Here is a 13,695-nt window from a genome sequence, read left to right on the forward strand (position 1 = left end):
TAAATAAAGTGTCACTGAAATACTAGGGAGAGCACAGGAAAGGGCTGTGCTTGGGTTTTGCTTCCTGTCTTGAAGGGAAAATCTGCAGCTCTAGCCTTTGGCAGAACATTTAGAACTGTCAATTTTATGCATAATTTAGCCAAATTCAAATACTTTCAATAGTATTCTTACGTTGCTTATGAGAATTAAAGCCTGGAACACCGTGTGCCCCCTCCTACTCTCTCTCACACTCCTTCTCTCACACGTGCACACACCCCCTCTCTCACACATGGGCATGCACGCTCAAATATTCTCTATTTCTCTCTCTAATATCCTCACATACACACTCCATTTCTATCTATAAGGTAGAGGGGATAAGGAGGTTTCTGTAATTCTTGCAATTTTTACACTTCAAAAACTAGGAGTAGAGTTAAATATGGACAGTCCTTATGTCTACTAGAATCCCATATTGAATGTCCTCTGAGGTGGATGTGGACCTCTTTTCCTATTCTCTTAAGCAGCATTGGTAAGGTCGGAGGCCCCCATCTGAAGGCATCCAGCTCTCAGCTCTGACTTCTTTCCGCCTCGCGCCCTCTGGGGGCCAAAGGATATTTCTGCAGCATCTTCTATTTTTTTTTTTTTTTTTTACAATTACAATGAAAAGAACTGTCCAACTCTTTTTAATAGTATTGTGTTGCATACAGCAGATTCAATCATTACTGATAATTGAGTTATAGTGTTTAAAGCCATCTTTATGCTTTGTGATTGACTGTTGGCTCTCAAGCTATATATTCTTACCACTTGCAATGTTGTTTTAATGGTTGATTTTAAATACAAGATAATCCGTTCTTCATAAACCACATTAAAAATAAAAACCCAGAGGGGCGACTGGGAGGCTCAGTCCGTGAAGCATCCAATTTTGGCTCTGGTCATGATCTCATGGCTCAGGAGTTCAAGCCCCACGTTGGGCTCTGTGCTGACAGCTCAGAGCCTGGAGCCTGCTTCGGATTCTGTGTCTCCCTCTCTCTCTGCCCCTCCCCCGCTTGTGCTCTGTTTCTGTCTCTCAAAAATAAACATTAAAAACAATAAAATAAATAACAATAAAAACCCAGAGTGGTGCCTGGGTGGCTCAGTTGGTTGAGCGTCCAGCTCTTGAGTTTGGCTCAGGTCATGATCACAGTTCGTGAGTTTGAGCCCTGAGCTAACAGTGCAGAGCCTGCCTGGGATTCTCTTTCTCTGTCTCTCTCAAAATAAATAAACTTAAAAAAAAAAAAAACCAGAAAAGAAAACCTGGAAAATAGTCCTTCTCCCTGAATGGAGAAACAGAATATGGTTCAAGAAAAAGCATTTATTGGGGCACTTGGGTGGCTCAGTCAGTTAAGTGTCTGACTTGAGGTCAGGTCATGGCTCAGGTCATGATCTCATGGTTCACTATCAGCGCAGAGCCCACTTGGGATCCTCTGTCTCCCTCTCTTTACCTCTCTCTCTCGCTCAAAACAAAAAGGAATAGCATTTATTGTCCCTATGAACATTTTTAGGATATGTAAATTATCAATAAAATGCAGTGAAAACAGTCCTCTTCAGTGTGATCTGAACAAGCAGTTTGCTAATTTATTGGAGAAGAAAATCTAGACAAGACAGGAAATCAGATCTATTCTGTTAACGTCCATTATGCACACTCCTTGTCAATCTGCAGGAAAGCCAAGGCCCTTCCTTAAGCATGCATCGGTAGGTTACGTCTGTATTTTTTCTTGCATAAACTACGTCCATGGGAATATGACCTCTAGTGTTGATTTCCTTAGAAGAAAAACTTAAAAATACTTGCAAAGTGATCGTAGAACATATTCTGAATTTAAAATTTTTCCCTCTATTTTTACAATAGTTTCATACTCTAATTTTTTTTAAGACTCACCTTTATTAGGGCACTTGGCTGGCTTGATCAGTGAAGGATGTGATTCTTGATCTTGGGGTTGTGAGTTCGAGTCCCACGTTGGGTGTGGAGATTACTTAAAAATAAAATCTTCAAAAAAAAAAAAAAGACTCACTTTTATCAACCCTTTCCAATGCCTTTAATTATTTCTTTTCAAAATCATGCTCTATCATTTTTACTTTATATTTAATCAATCTATTAAAAGTACAATCGGAATATAGAATTTGGGGAGCAGCTGAGTGGCTCAGTCGGTTTAGTGTCTGACTTTGGCTCAAGTCATGATCTCACAGTTCATGAGTTCGAGCCCTACGTTGGGCTCTGTGCTGACAGCACAGAACCTGGAGCCTGCTTTGGATTCTGTGTCTTCCTCTCTCTCTGCCCCTCTCCCACTCACACTCTGTCTCTCTCTAAAAAACAAATAGACATTAAAAATTTTTTTAAAAAGAATATACAATTTGGAAAGTAGTCAACAACTCTTGGCAAACACAGAACTCAACTGACAGGAATGGGAAATGGGGGTAGTGGGCAGAGGTAATGTGCCAGGTAGCGTGTTGGCCATGAAGGTCAGGGGTCTGGTGCATTGGCCAATGTGTTTTACAGGAGACTGGAGAGAGAGACTAATCTGCCAGTCACTTAGATAGACGGTGATAAAAAGACAGCTTCCACTGCATAATGGGAAGAGCAGTTCTGGGAACCCAAGTCACTTCCTCCACTCTAATGTCCTTTTTTTTCACTCTAGTATCCTTTTGATGGTAAGGCAGGAACAAGAGAGTTTGCAGTAACTGGAATTTGAGGAAAACTGGCCACCTTTCTCTACAGTAAAAGCTAAGCCCTTTCAAGTGGGTTTGGAAATCAGTAACTTGAGATACGATGCTATGTAAATGCTTCTATGTTAGGCCAAGTATTTTTAAAAGCACAGAGTTCCACGCCAGGAGAGCTAACCAACCTCACACTTTCAAACAAGCCCAGCTATGCCCATGGTGTATTCGGACAGCTTGCAGCAGGGGCAAACTCATCATACAGTTAAATTGATATATCAAGGCTTTCGAGTATAGAAGTAGACAAAATAATGAAAAGTCAGAGAGAGAGTTCATATATTTTTATCCTTAGAATACAGGAAGGAGAGGGGCGCCTGGGTGGCTCAGTCGGTTGGGCAGCCAACTACGGCTCAGGTCACGATCTTGCGGTTTATGGGTTCGAACCCCATGTCGGGCTATGTGTTGTGAGCTCAGAGCCTGGAGCCTACTTCTGATTCTGTGTCTTCCTCTCTCTGCCCCTTTCCTGCTTGCTCTCTGTCTCTCTCTCTCTCTCTCTCTCAAAATTAATAAACATTAAAAAAAATTTTTTAAAAAGAGAATACAGGAAGGAGTGCCATTACAGTGGGAAATTGGTAGCTTTGATATTATTTTTCCCCCAGGATAGATATTTCTATCAATTTATCATATTAATATATCCTAATCAAAATGATATATGTGAGACATTGTTTTCTTAGAAATAATTTCTAGGGATTATAATTTCATTATCCAGATTATTCTGAGAATCATAATCCAATCTATCAGTAATCTAGACTTGTGCTTCCCAAATGATATCCACAGCCTCAGGTGGCTGTTGAGCACTTGAAATGCACTACTCTGAATTGAGATGTGCTATAAATGGAAATACATACTGGATTTTATGAAAAAAAGTAAAATATTCATAATTCATTATAGATATGTCTATAAGACAATTTTTTTTGCAAAGGGACAATAGTTTTATTTTTTATTTTTGCAAGAGAGAGAGAGAGAGAGAGAAGGGGAAAAGGGAGAAGGAGAGAATCTTACGCAGGCTCCATACCCAGCACAGGGCCTGGTGCAGGGCTCGATCCTATGACTGTGAGATCATGACCTGAGCTGAAAGCAAGAGTTGGACCCTTAACCAGCTGACCTACCCAGGCACCCCAGGACAACAGTTTTAAATTTTAGAACAAAATACCTTAACTTGCAACTTAATGAATATTATAACAAAGCAATAGTTCAGTAAGGCATTAAGTTCACTATTAAAAGCAATTAGTAAGTATTTACTTACTGGTTTTATTTTCTAGGTCCTATCAGTAAGGTAGTCATTTACATTTTGTTGTTTTAGTTCTCACATTTCCTATTGTAACTACTGGTTTATTCTTTCTTTCATGCAATCATATGTTACTGTATCTTCACTAGCTGATTTAATTTCTATTAAAAATAACATGATTGGGGCGCCTGGGTGGCTCGGTCGGTTAAGCGTCCGACTTCGGCTCAGGTCATGATCTCACGGTCCGTGAGTTCGAGCCCCACATCGGGCTTTGTGCTGACGGCTCAGAGCCTGGAGCCTGTTTCCGATTCTGTGTCTCCCTCTCTCTCTGCCCCTCCCCTGTTCATGCTCTCTCTCTCTCTGTCTCAAAAATAAATAAACGTTAAAAAAAATTTAAAAAAAAATAACATGACTGGGGTGGGTGCCTTGGTGGTTCAGTTGATTAACCATCCAGCTCTTGATTTTGGCTCAGGTCATGATCTCACAGTGTGTGGGTTCGAGCCCCAGATTGGGCTCTGTGCTGATGGTGCAGAGCCTGCTTAGGATTCTTCCTCTCTCCCTCTCTCTCTTCCAGGCTCTCTCTCTCAAAATAAATAAACTTAAACATTTTTTAACAGAAGAAAAAATAACATGACTATGGGGAAATTATTGTCCACCACTTTGTTTCAATAGGCCAAAGTGAACCAGAGATGAAACGTGACATGTATCTTGCCACCAAAGGAAGAGTAAAAACTGGTACAAGGGGAAGGACATGGGTTTTAGAGTGAACAGGGCTGGGTTTACTGGGATCATTTACGATGTGATCTTAAGCTAAAATACTAAGCCATGTAACCTCTTTGAATCCCAGTTTCTTCATCTGGTAAAATGATTTACGCCATCTCTCAGGAACATTGTGAGAAGGAAATGAAATAACATATGTACATCTCTAACACAGTAGACTGATGCTCAATAAAACAAGCTACTAATACTTTTATTATTCCTATATGATGCAGTCAGCCTAAAAATTACCAGGAAACAAGACATAAGTTAAAAGTTAAACAGTAAGTTAAAGGAGAGACCTCACTTTATTCAGTCAGCAATTCAGTTGATTAATGAATAGAGACTAATGGGCCAGGTCACTTAGATGGATGGTGATAACAAGAGGGCTTCCTCTACTGCACCGCACTAAGAGCAGTCTCTGGGCAGCTTAATTCTTTTGTTTTAATATAGTAACAATACTATATTAGCAGTTAACACATTGATCGCCAGATTCCAAGTGCTGTGTTAGATATTTACTTGCATTCTTTTATTTAAGATAATAAGCAAATTTGTGTATCCCTAGATGCCATGGCATAACACGGTCTTTTCCTCCTAACTAGATATTTTGCTTACATTTAAAAAACTAAATTAGTTAAGCTAATTATTTTTCAAGATTTTCTTTTTAGAACATTTTCCACAGATGCCTCTCACCTGTTACCCTCTACCAGCCACTTGCTTCCTCCTACCGTCACCCCTAACTCAGCCCAACTGTTCCTAAGGACTGGCTCCCACATTGAGCAGGGTCCTAAAGATCATTGCCTTTTAATACACTTTGTATGTTGCCAATCTTCTGCCCTGGTTCCCCGCATGAGATTTTAAAATGCCAAGAGACATATATATTGTAAAGGGCTTTTTGCTATGTTATAATGATAGGAGTATAAAAACGGACTTTTGCACCTATGTATAAAGTCTTTAAGATGGCCCTTCTGACCGGAAGAAGTCCAGCCAAGCTACGCCTGCAGGAATACTTTATATCAGTAAGCATTAACCTTAACTATGAGTGGCAAAATGACAAAATAACGGTGGCTTCAATTAAGATGAAAGCGGTTTGGTAAGCTGAATGGTGGCTCTACCCCAGTGTCCTCAGGGACTCGGACTCCTTCCATCCTTCGACTACGGCCCTTCTTCTCATGGTCTAAGACAACAGGATCTGCATTGCAGGTAGCAAGAGAGAGGAAAAGATAGGAAAGACTAGGTGATTTCTCCGCTCAGTGACCAGAACCTAGTCACATGACTATACTTATATGGGAAGCTGGAGAATGCACCCAGCCATGTACCCAGCCCAAAACCAGGCAGTTTATCACCCTGGAAGATAGGAAACAGGCAATGGGGAACAACCAGTAGTCTCTATCACTCAGTCCAACTGAGCTGTCCAGGCTTTGGCCTTGGTCTGACTGCTGATCACACATCACTTGTTCTTATCACTAATGCCTCATGACCTTTATAGTCAGATTATTCCAACCTTTAGCCACGGTCACTTATCTAGTTATAATGTACTTATCTATTTCATCCCCAAGGAATTAAAAGTGCCATAAATGTATGCATTTATCAAAATGATGAAGAAAGTGAACCTCCTGCCAATAAAAGCACAGATGAAAATACAAGACAAACATACGCAGTGATTCCTCTCCCAAAATCTGGGATAAATCTCTGAGCAACTTCCCTATCACCTCCTCCTATCAAACCAGCCCCCCTGCCCCCCTGCCTCTGTCTGTTGAGTGCACAGCATGCAGACGAGCTTGTGTCCAGTCTATACTCTGCTTAGCCATTCGCCTTAGGAGTCAGCTTGGCCCAGTCCGCAGAAGCTGGATATAACTCCCTGTCCTGCATTCACAGCCCAGAGTGTGTTGCTGCAACCGGCCTTACACAGCTACCACGCAAAAACAGCACTGCGCATTCCATGGCAGAAAGTCAAACCACACATGCACACATTTGCTGCATTCCTCCAAGGGGAAAAAAGCAAGCAGAGGTTACAGTTTCCTTCTTGTCCCCCAGTTTTGTTTCCATTTTTTCCTCCAAGTGCTAAATGCAAAGACAGAGTGAAAACACTAAGTTGTAACCTTCACATCCATAGTGAACACCTCTAATTGTATCTGGCTTGGTACAGACTGGTTGAAACACATGTTCATAAAGCAAGCCTAAGTAACAGCACGTGTCCCCTTAGAATGGCAGGGAACTCCATTAAAGTCTGGTTTGTGCGCAAGTAAATCTTTGAAACTGATCCAGGGGAAAGTAGCTGTTTTGAGCTGAACTTTCTTAAAAGGTTTTATTTGTTTATTATTTCTGATAACCAGCCTAGCCAAAATTCTGGCTCTCAGGAATATTCAATTCTCAGGAATATTCAATATTCCTGATCCTGAGCCATGACTATGCAGGATTTAGAGTTTTCTTTATTTACCCATTAGAAAGAAAGAAAGAAAGAAAGAAAGAAAGAAAGAAAGAAAGAAAGAAAGAAAGAAAGAAAGAAAGAGAAAAAGGAAAGGAAGGAAAAGCAAAAAGGCAGAACCATTCCTGGCCTGGCTTCGTGGCCTTGTGACTTGTGCAACTGTAGCAGGCTCCACATCAGAAAGGCACTGAACCTGGTTCTGCTATTGTCATCTTGAAATTCTTAAAAACTTTTTCTTTGAGAGTAGGCCAGCAGGGAGATGGGTTATATAGGTGACAGGGATTAAGGAGGGCACTTGTGATGAGTACCAGGTATTATATGTAAGTGAGGGATTAAACTCTACACCAGAAACCAATATTACACTGCACGTTAACTGGAATTTAAAGAAAAACTTGGAGGGAAAAAAAATAAAATCCTCTTCTTACAACAACAAAAAAATTATCTTTGAACTTGTAAGTTAAGTGGAAAGGACAGTGAAGCACGAGCATGAACAGGGGCATGATGTACAATGTGTGTCCGTCCCTCTTCCTGTTGCCCCCATTCCATTCACCTAATGCTCACAGTGCCCGGTGAGGACAGAATTCTCACGGGCCCATGATGTACAGGACTTCAGTGAGACTCAAACTGAATACAAGTGTGTTACACTTATGACTAAGTGGGGGCACTGACAGCCCCCGAGAGCCAGAACTTGCTTCCAATGAAAAAGAAAGGCAATGGTGTTCTGAGGAACCTGAATGAACAACCAAGAAAACCTACCACCCCTTTCTTATCTGTGTATTTTTATCTGTGTATTTATTTATTCTTTATTCTGTGTATTCTTATCTGTGTATTTATGCAATTAGCAAATTGCATAGGCTGAAGATCATGGCATGGAAGGAAAGGGAACGAGAGGGCCACCTACAGTGCCTTCTCTTTCTAGTCCTTCCTTGCCGGTAAGCTGAAGGTAGTGAGGGCTGGCAGAATGTGTGAGTACCAAGAAAAGAAAAGAAATAAAAACAGTTGAGCTAGTGTCATGGACTGTTTCCACTACTGTGGTAAGAATAAAATATATATTCATGTAGAGCTATGGAAAATGGATCATGTAATTCTGGTGATTCCATATAAAAATTAAATACACTTCTATCTGCATTTAAAACTGGCATGACATAATATAAAGATGAATAAAATTCATGCCAGTAAGTGAAGTTTTAAAATTTTCTTTACCTCGAATGACATTAAAGAGCAAATAAACAATATCACGATGGGCTGAGAGACCGTGGAAGAAAGGAAAAGTCTTTTTATTTTAGACCTGTATGTACTTAAGTACTTTAGTACTGTGTTCTATTACCTTTTCTCCTGCTGTCTGAAAAAAAGCCCCCCATTTTCATTTTGCACCAGGTGCCACAAACTATGTAGCCAGCCCCAAATTGATCTCATTTCCACTTCTAACCTCACTGTCTTTTTCTCTATCTGAATTTTTGTCATACCTGCTGGCCAGTCCCGGAGCCAGCCCACCAGTGAGCTAGGTCTACCCTAACTGAGAGTTGAAGGGTCTTTTTAGTTTATCCCCAAACTGAGATGATAAGGGAACCAAACTATGTTTTGTGTACATTTCTCACCTGGGAAGTAAGCTGGCCCTATGTGCTGTGACATTTCAAGCACTTTTGCCATAAGCTTACTGACACTCTCCACCAGGTGTCTCCAGCAGATTTTTGCAGGCACTTAACATAATATCAAAGGCAAATTATAGCAAAGTTCTTGTCTTGGCTAACTTTTTCCAAAGGGTTGCCTTTAAATTACATCATTATGTTTTAAATATGCTGCTTTCTTAAAACAACTCATTCCTTTTATTGTGTCTTAAGTAGTCTTTTCATTACATGCTTCTTAAAGAACTGGAATATATGAAGAAGTAAAAACAAGGAGAAAAATCCAACACCCAGACACAATTACTGCTGACATTTTAGTCAATTTTCCTAGAGTGGTTTTCCTTCTGTACAGAGAAGAGGGAAAACATGAGCTACAGAGGGGGGGAGAAGATAGCTGTAATATATATATGGCAAAGGGCCTGTATCCTGAAGATATAAAGGACTCCTACAGAGTCAACCAGAAAAATAAAGCCCAATTTTAAAATGGCCACAAGACCCTTTACAAAAGAGAGTGTTTAAATGGCCAATAAATATATGAAAAGTGTTCAACATCACTACTCACCAAGAAAATGCATTAAAACCACATAGACACAGGGCGCCTGGGTGGGTCAGTCAGTTAGTCAAGCCTCTGACTCTTGATTTCAGCTCAGGTCATGGTCTCGGGGTTCTTGAGTTTGCGGGTTTGTAAGTTGGAGCCCTAAGGGGCTTCCACTGCTTGGAATTCTCTCTCTCCCTCTTTCTCTGCCCCTCCCCCGCTCTGTCTCTGTTTCTCTCTCTCTAAATAAATAAACTATATAAAATAAATAAACTTAGAATAAAATCCACATAGACATGCCACTACACCCACCAGAATAATATGTATTCGAACTTGGAACAACTAAAAGTCTGTTACATTGCTGGTGGGAGCATAAATTTGTACAGCTACTTTAGAAAAATATTTAACACATATCTGAACAGCCACTTTGGAAAAATATTTAATAAAGCTGAACATATGTGTGTTCTATGACCCTTTTCTAGGTATATGCCCAACAGAAATGCATGTAAATATACATCAAGCGACATTTACAAGAGTATCCATAGCAACAGTATTCAAAATAGCCAAACCCTGAAAACTAAGCAAATGCTCAACTACAGTAGAATAAGTAAATATGTCACTGTATACTGAAATAGAATGAAACAGTATGGACTAATCTCACATACATTATGCTGAATGAAAGAAGCAACAGAGAAAAAGCATGTACTATATGATACCATTCATATGATGTTCAAAACTAAGCAAAACTAAGGGAAAGCACCATCAAGATCCCTCCTCAGGAGGAAATGCCTCAACTGACTGAAGATCACATTGCCAGTCCTGGGGGCTCTGAGCTTCGGAGCTCCTGTAGAGTTAGTTAAGACTTTGCTGACATTGCAATTCAACCTAACTTCTACTTCTGCTCAGTCCGGTTTCTTTCCTTCCCCTCCCTCCCCTCCTCATCTCTTCCCTCCTCCCACAATCATTGGTCCCTGCTACACAGTATATCTGAGGCTGCCTCCTTGGGAACCTAATCTAAATGAGAGTAGTAGTTACCTTTGGGGACTCCATGACTAGAGAAGGGCAGGAGAGAGCTTGTTGGGGTGCCAGTAATGTTTTGTGCCTTGATGGCAGGTACACAGGAGTGTTTATTTTGTAAAAGTTCATGGAGCTGTATAAATTTTGTATATTTTACTATATGTATGTTATACTTCAATTAAAACATCTGCAATACAAAAAGCCAATGAATATAATTGAAGAATGTGTATATTTGAACATTTTTCTAATTATTCCATTAAGATAAATTCCTAGAAGCGAAATTACTAGATCAAAAATGGACATTCTAAATTTGGCTGCCTATTGAAAAAGGGTCCTCCAGAAAAGGTATACCAAATGATACCTTATCAGCAGAGGATGAGAATGTTCATTTCCCACATCCTTGCCAACACTAGATAACATCAATTTTCCAATCTAATATGTGAAAAAAGTAAATCAGGTTGTTTTAATATTCTACTGCTCTTCTTTAGAACTAACTACATGCTGATGATTAGTTGGCCAATTGTAAGTAATTAGTGAAGTCTACTGTATTCTTTGAATTATACCATTTTATTATGCAAAGTAAAAAAAAAGTTTAACTATTTGTATTAAAGAACCGGCAAACACACATTACAGAGAAGCAAGTTTGAACTCAGTACAAAAAGCATTTTGAAAGATTTGAGATGTCCAACCATGGAATGGATTACATTCTTCTTTTTTTAATGTTTATTTTTGAGAGAGAGAGAGCAGTGGAGGGGCAGAGAGAGAGGGGGGGAGACAGGAGATCCAAAGCCAGCTCCGTGCTGTCAATGCGAAGCCCAATGTGGGGCTTGAACCCAAGAGAACCCCATGAACCGTGAGATCACGACCTGAGCCAAAGTGTCATGCTCCCTGACGGAGCAACCCGGGCGCTGTGAATGAACTGCACTCTAACTACCATTTATCCTACAGGCCTTGGGCAGGGGCTAGTAAAATCTAGATGACCCTTTTCCTAGGATTTGAGGCATGATCCCTAGTTTTCATGATGAATCAGATCATCTATATTGGTTGTTTCTGTTGTTGTTTTGTTTTATGGTTTGTGGGATTTTTAGTAATTTAGTTTTCACAATTTTGTAATTCTTTTCCTTTATAAAATTTTCTAAAAATTTATTCATTTAAGTAATCTCTATACCCAACATGGGGCTCAAATTCATGACCCCAAGATCAAGAGTTATGCTCCTCTGACTAAGCCAGCCAGGTGCCCCTATATTGGGTTTTTTAAATTATAAAATTCTAACATACCATGCTTAAAAAAAATTCTTTTCTTTATGTAGTTTTTCACTTAAAGATCTCATTCATTTCTGCAACTTCAACTATGTATTTGATTCCCAAATTTCTAAAAAGAAAGATGGAAAAGAGGAAGGAATAAAGAAAGGGTATGGATTGGAATAGGGAAAAATCCTAATCTCTCTTTCAAACCCTGGACCTATATTTCTCAGTGCCTGCTGGCCATTTCCACCTCCATGCCTGGCCAGGCCATGGAACTCAGCCGCTTCCAAAGCGATCCTCTTTCCCAGTCTGCCCTCCCCCTCTTCCTCTAGCATTCTAATTTCCTGAGTCCAGGCCTCCTCTTCCAGATCCTGCCCTTACAAACTCCAGAGTCCCATGTTCACCCTTGAGCTCTTTCTTCCCAGTCTCTCCCCATCTCCTGGCCTCTAGCACCCTTTTATCCTTCAAACCTCCAGGTCACCACTTTGGGCCAGACCTCTCCTTGCCTCTGACTCACTCTTACACACATACTGCAACATGGCTTTGAGGAACCTGCATAGTTCAAGAAAAGCTACACTGTGGGTCAGAGTTAAAGCTGCAGCTGTGGGTGATACGTGACTGTGGGCGGGACAACTCCCTGTGCTGCAGTCTCTTCATTGGCAGGACAGTCACAAGGGACCCTTTTTTTTTTTTTAATTTTTTTTTGACGTTTTATTTATTTTTGAGAGATAGAGAGACTGAGCGTGAGTGGGGGAGGGGCAGAGAGAGAGAGGGACACACAGAATCCGAAGCAGGCTCCAGGCTCCGAGCTGTCAGCACAGAGGTGGGGCTCGAACTCATGAGCTGTGACATCATGACTACAGCCAAAGTCGGATGCTTAACTGACTTAGCCACCAAGGCACCCCCACAAGGAGCCCTTTTGATGCCAGTATCGTACAATTGATTCCAAGTCAGACTCTCATTTCCTTCAAAACCCTCTGGTGACTTTCTGTTAGCTCCTAGGCTTTAGCTTGTCTACAAGACTTTCTTCCTGCTTCCCCCCTACCCCCTGCAAAGGAAATGAAGAAAAATAGGAGAGGCTGTCAAAATCTTTTCTTAGATTTTGAGAATCTTTGCACGTAGCTGCTTTTTGCTGGGTGTCTCATCATTTTGCCCATAGCATGTATGGGCATCGCAAAAGAAAGCCTTGAAGGGAAATTGCATGCAAAGCACCAGACTCACTGTTCTCTATTCTTCTCTCTGGGCTCTTAAGCCCTCAGATATTGGCTGCCCAATCCTTAAACTCCAATTTCTGTCTCCCTAAGTCCAGTGAGACAGCCATAAGCTGGAGCTCCCTCTGTCTCTAGGTCCCACATGGTGAATTTGAGAATACCTTGGGGTAAGCAAAGATTTTGGGGCAAAACACTAATCATAGTGGGCAAACTGGAAATAACCTCAATGATTATTAATAAAAGAATGGCTAAAATAACTTGCAGTCTACGTATATTGCACAGTATATTATGCAACCAATAAAAAGAAAGAGTTATGTCTAGATGCCTTGTTATGCAAACATACTCATGGTATAGGGTAATGGTGCACAGTGTTGCTAAGTGAAGAAAAGTTTATAAAAGTGATTCCGTTTGCAAATTTAAAAAAAATTATTCTAAAAGTCTGTAAATAAATACACCAAACTATTCATAGTAATTATGCCGGTGGATAGGATTATAAAAGAATCTTCATTTTCTGTATCATTTTGTTTCCAATATACAAGAATTATATATTTTATAATTAGGATAAACAGTGAAATAAAGTTGATACATTTCTTTAAGAAAAAAGTAACATTTGGACTACAAGTCATATATACCCTCTGGAATGTAAGCTTGATGAAACTAGGGACTTTTTAAACATATGTGGCCGGATTCCCAGCACCTAGAACAGTGTGAGTTTCAAAATGGGCACTTAGTAAATATTGGTCAAATGAATATGTCCAGAAGTATTTGACGTGAATGTTAAGACACTGGAGCTATCTTCCTATATCTAGTAATCTCCAAAAGAGCAATACATGTGGTATTATGGGAAAATATTTTAAGGGGCTCAGTCAGTTAAGTGTCCAACTTCAGCTCAAGTCATGATCTCACGGTTCATGGGTTCAAGC

At 40.2% G+C, this 13,695-nt stretch overlaps 1 protein-coding gene across 1 annotated transcript in view; it reads right to left on the reverse strand.

The window, feature by feature from the left end:
• HIBCH (3-hydroxyisobutyryl-CoA hydrolase) overlaps positions 1–1,974 on the reverse strand; it is a 149,881-nt gene extending 147,907 nt beyond the window's left edge. The window contains exon 1 of the mRNA XM_086719143.1: positions 1,892–1,974. The gene's annotated coding sequence lies outside the window, so the exon portion shown is untranslated. The remainder of the gene's footprint in view (positions 1–1,891) is intronic.
• Positions 1,975–13,695: the final 11,721 nt, after the last annotated feature.

Source organism: Puma concolor, chromosome C1 (genome assembly GCF_028749965.1).
Source record: "Puma concolor isolate L17-30 chromosome C1, mPumCon1.1.hap2, whole genome shotgun sequence".
Classification (NCBI taxonomy): Eukaryota; Metazoa; Chordata; class Mammalia; order Carnivora; family Felidae; genus Puma; species Puma concolor.